The following is a 5,000-nucleotide window of genomic DNA, read 5'->3' on the forward strand; positions in this document are numbered from 1 at the left end:
AATTCGAAATATTTCCTTAACCTTGAAAAAACAAATCATAGGAAAAAGCACGTTACGTCTTTGATTAATGACAGTGGTATGAAAATAACGAGTCCAAAGGAGATTTTGAAGGAAGAGGAAACTTTCTTCCAAAAAATTTACAGATGGAGCAACAAAGATCCAAACCTCCCAGAGTTCAATCAATTTTTTCAAGCCGAAAAGGTGCTATCGGCGGAGATGGTTTGCACCTGTGAGGGTTATATCACTATTGAGGAGTGCGCTTATGTGTTGAAAAAAATGGAAAATAACAAAACCCCAGGGTCGGATGGTTTATCAGTAGAATTTTATCGGTACTTTTGGAATATGATCGCGAAGTATATGGTAGAAAGTTTCAACTACGCATTTCGATCGGGACATTTGTCTATTTCTCAAAAAACAAGGAATAATTTCTCTGATACCAAAGAAAAAGAAAAATACCGAATATTTAAAAAATTGGCGCCCAGTTTCATTATTAAATGTGGATTATAAGGTCGCTACTTAGACAATAGCGACACGCCTAGAAAACGTGTTACCACACATAATTCACCCTTCCTAGTCAGGGTACATTAAGGGTAGATTCATTGGAGAAAGCATTCGTCAAATAATCGATATAATGGAATTTACTAAGAATAGGCAAATTCCTGGTATGGCCATATTTTTGGACTTCGAAAAAGCTTTTGATTCTGTCGAATGGGATTATATTCAAAAGTGCCCTTCAAGCTTCAACTTCGGTCCCCAACTACGTCAGTGAGTCGGAGTATTTTATAAGGAAAGGTTACGTTTATACAAACGTTGGCCGTGTAGCATTTATATTTTAAACAGAGTTAACTGAATAGAGTGTAATGTGAAGTGCTAGATTTCAATCCCATATGAACCATGTGAGCGTTAACCCTACTGATGGAAATGGGCCCACACAAGGACAGAGAAAAACTCTGACCAGGGTGGGAATTGAACCCACGACCTTCGGGTTAGATCTCCGCCGCTCTACCGACTGAGCTACAAGGTCAGACGGGAGCAGGCCGTGGGAAGTGAAGATGTTAAAGTCACGGCAATGAACATGTACAAGTACAAGGAAAGGTTACGTTTATACAAACGTTGGCCGTGTAGCATTTATATTTTAAACAGAGTTAACTGAATAGAGTGTAATGTGAAGTGCTAGATTTTATAGTTGTGTTCTCAACAACGGCCACGCTTCAAAACATTTTTTCTTACAACGAGGAGTACGTCAGGGTTGCCCTCTTTCAGGGATGTTATTTGTGATTGCTATTGAGCTTCTAGCGCAGTCAATCAGACACTCTGACATTATTAAGGGAATTAAGATTCAAGCTAACCAAGAAGTAAAGCTAACTCAGTACGCAGACGACACAACCGCTCTGTTGGCAGATGTACAATCGGTTGCGAATCTCTTCGAATTGTTGACCAAAGTCGAAAGTTGTTCTGGATTAAAGATAAATCAATCGAAATCTGAAATGCTTTGGCTAGGATCACTAAGTCACCGGAATGACGCAATTTCTAACTTTCGGCTCAGTCATGAACCAGTATATGCCTTAGGCGTTCACTTCTCTTATAACCACGAAACCGCTGTTAAAAAAAAATTCTTAGAAAAATTGGAAACATTAAAAAAGACCCTTAATATGTGGTCTCAAAGAGACATTTCATTACAAGGTAGAATTAACATTGTTAAAACCTTAGCTTTGTCCAAGCTTATATTTGTATGCAGCGTCTTGGAAACTCCGGAGCATTTTGCAGACGAAGTTAACAAACTAATTTTTGATTTTATTTGGAACTATAAACCAGCGAAGATTCGTAGAACAACTCTGATTAAAAGTAAAAAAGAAGGTGGCTTAGGCATGAAAGATTTCTCTCTCTTCGATAAAGCGTTGAACCTTACTTGGGTCAAACGACTTTGTTCCGAAATTAATGCTCCGTGGAAGTATATTCCAACCTATTTCTTAGCCAATGTAGGTGGAATAGAGCTGTTTAATTGTAATTACGACACGAAACTTCTTAATCTTAACAAACACATTCCATCGTTCTATAAACAAGTCAAGTGTTACTGGCAAGAAATTAAGATAAGCACTCTTGGAAACAAAGAGGCTGTGCTGCAGGAAATCATCTGGAACAACAGATTTATAAAGGTTAATGGAAAATCCGTTTTTTACTCTAAATGGTGCCAAAACGGCATCAAGCAGATAAAAGATCGCTTCTTTGGAGTGCTAGCCGACAAATTTTATATAAAAAGATGTCATTTTTTAACCTACCGCAGCCTTGTATCGGCCATACCGAGTGAATGGAAAAAATGTTTGTTCAAAAATGAAAGCAACCCAACACCTGCATTAACCATATGTACTTCAAGTAGACCCCTCTCCTGTAAGACCTTATATCAAGAAGTTCCCACCCGGCAAAAATTACCCAGTCCCACCGCCGAAAAAAGGCTTGAACATTATAACTTTCAGCGTGATGATTTTTCTAAGATTTACCTTCTACCTTTTAAGGCTACAAAAGAAACAAAACTAATTATGTTCCAATACAAAATCATTCACCACATCTTATTTACTAACTCATTATTGTACAAACTGGAAAAAGTTTCGTCTCCGCACTGTCCATTCTGCCCCGCAATACAACTGTTACACACCTGTTTGTTGAATGTGAGCAAACGTCAATCTTTTGGTCTGAATTTCAAAATTTGATTTTGCAATTATGCAACCTTCAGTTAGATCTGTCCCCCCAAGAAGTTGTATATGGAATTATTCGCCAATCGAGTCCACCATGTTTAGCTCTCAATCATCTCATAATACTCGGAAAGTATTTTCTTTATGTTAATGCACTAAATAACGATAAATCATCTCTTATTGATTTCAAAAGATTAGTGCAGGATAAGATAGAACTAGAAAAATACATTGCAGTTACCTCGGGACAACAAAAACTTTTCTTTGCTAAATGGCAGAACTTTACACACATTCTTGTTGATTGTACATAAGAGTGTTTTCCGTCAATGTACCGCATTTTAATTTTGGTTGTATTCAGTAACCTTTGCAGTTTTTGTTTGTATTGTATACTGTGCAATATTATAGCGATTGTAAGTACTTGCAACTTTTGTTTTGTATTTCATTTTTTTCTTTCTACTTCGCATTGCTTTGTATGGTGTAAATTAATACTGTTTGGAAAGTACTGTAGTCATTGTACTGTTAGTATTGTAAGTATAGTAACATTAATTTGTTAATAAATGTTGTGTATTGAAAACAAAAAAACAAAAAACAAAAAATGATCGGAACTGGTTATAACCTATGTATCAGTTTCTAAATCCAATTTACAATTAAGGGAAGCCGAATGTTTTGTCCAACGAGCTACTAATTGCACTTGCACCATGTCTTAATTACTTAGGATGCCTTAACATTTGTTGCTTTTCAATGTTCGCTGTTCAATGTACGAACCTTCGACTTCATCCGCAGTGTTGTCCAGTAATTTGCCAGTTGCTGCAGGGTACGTAATATTTTTGTCGAAAGTTCATTCAAACGTCCTATCACCCTACCTTGAGTCTTCCAGTAGATGACACGTTACCCTTGATCGAAAGAGAAATTGGGGGTTAATACCTGACGAGATAGCTAATCAGTTCCCTTTCGTCTCTCTTCTCTCTCTCCCTTAGCTCGAAGGTATTATTTGTACCAGCTTTTGAGCGTTAATAACAGCGTCAAGTGAGGCTTTCCCTTTTTGTGCTAAACTGTGCATTCCAGAAGATCAAAGCTTCAGCTGCGGACTTAAGTGTTTACAAATACAGTAAATAGGCCATTTTACAGTTGTTTGCTCTGCGACCTAGCCTATGAATGGCTGCGAGGCTGCCGGTGACCTTGCATTGATACAGCCCCGACTGCTTTTATCATGCAAATTGTGTTGTTGTAATTCTAATTAGTCCGTATTAACATCACAAAAGCACGGACGTTTGTATCAAAACAGGGTCACCGGCAGCCTCGCTTCCATTCGTAGGCCAGGTAACTTAGCTACAACTGTAAAATGGTCTATTGAAATTAACAAATAAACGCAAATCAAATCAAATGTTGGTTTTTGAGGAGAGGGGAAAACCGGAGTACCTCTACTTCAGCACAATTTAGTTTTACAATATCAAATTTTGGCCCATTAACTATGTTTCTATTATTAATTATCGTTTGAACGCAAGGATAGCATTTCAGTTGGTCTTCATTCATAGCCAATAAGTCAGGATTGCCAATGCAGTTCTCTCTGGTCTGCCAGAGTCAACGCTAAAGAACTTCACCAGAGTTCAGAATCTCTCTGCACGCTTCATCTCTCAACGTGGTAAATACGAACACAAAACACTAGTTTTTGAACAACTTCACTAGCTCCCTTTCTGTAACGAATCCACTACAAAGTTCTAATCTTGACTTTCAAGTCGTTAAATCATCTTGCACCAGCTTACCTAGAGGATCTTAGGTATAGGAGACCCATGAAAGAACAAGCGCCGATGGCAATAATGATTTGGTGATCCCCGTCATCAAGCATAAGTCCTCTGGAGGAAGATCATTGGGCTATGGGGGACCTAAACTATGGAATACGTTACCAAAGGAACTGAAGACATACACGAACATCAACACTTCAAGAAACTACTAAAGACATTTCAATTTGAAGAGGGTTACTTGCTGTAGTTGTATACATAATGTTCATTTCTGATTTCTTATTTTTTAATTAGTTGGTGCATGAGATCACTTTACAAGTGTATGATTTATCTCTTTCTCTTCTATACATTTACTTATTTACTTATTTTATCCTTGTAGATATCAATCTTTATTTCTGTATTTGATTTTCTTTTTTCTCAAGTTGTGAAGCGCTATAGAGTAATAAAAATAACGCTATACAAATGTCATATATTATTATTGTAATAATAATTATTATTATTATCATTATCATTATTATTATTATGCGTCTTCGTCATTTCGTTCTGCATCTCGAAGATGTTCGGGAACCGGTCT

This window comes from Montipora capricornis, chromosome 3, assembly GCF_036669925.1.
Source record: "Montipora capricornis isolate CH-2021 chromosome 3, ASM3666992v2, whole genome shotgun sequence".
NCBI lineage: Eukaryota > Metazoa > Cnidaria > Anthozoa > Scleractinia > Acroporidae > Montipora > Montipora capricornis.